The sequence below is a fragment of the Phaethon lepturus genome, unplaced genomic scaffold, assembly GCF_000687285.1.
Source record: "Phaethon lepturus isolate BGI_N335 unplaced genomic scaffold, ASM68728v1 scaffold20957, whole genome shotgun sequence".
NCBI lineage: Eukaryota > Metazoa > Chordata > Aves > Phaethontiformes > Phaethontidae > Phaethon > Phaethon lepturus.
In genome coordinates this window covers 621-1,232 of record NW_010552788.1, presented here as the reverse complement: position 1 = coordinate 1,232, position 612 = coordinate 621, and positions in this window count along the sequence as shown.

Below are 612 nucleotides of genomic sequence, written 5' to 3'. Positions count from 1 at the left end.
CCCCCCCGCCAGCCTGCGCCCCTGCCTGCACCCCTGCCTCGGTCCTGGGAAATCAGGCAGCAAGCGAAAGGCAAATCTGCCGGGTTAAGTCATCGAATAATGGTAATAAAATGACAAGAATAAACCAAATAATAAGAATAAGCCGAATAATAATAATAAATTGACAATAAGAAACCGAGTAAGAAGAAAAAAAGAATAAGAATCCAAATAATAACAGTAAACTGAATAGTAATAATAATAAAAATAAACCAAATAATAAACCAAATAATAAAAATAAAGCAAATAAGAAACTGAATAACAAAAACAAGCCACATAAGAAACCGAATAATAATAAATTGACAGTAAGAAACCAAATAAGAAACCGAATAATAGAAATAAAATTAATAAGAAACCGAATAATAAGAATAAACCAAGTATAAGAATTAATTGATGATAATAAACCTAATAATAATAAACCAAATAATAATAATAAACCAAAGAGCCAGAAACATCCCGTTTTAGACAAAACCGAGTCTAAATCCCTAAATTCGGGCTTCACCGAAATCCCCCGTGGCGAAACCGGCTGGGAGCCGGGGGGACCCCGAAGGGGATCAGGGGGTGGGGGCGCAGCCC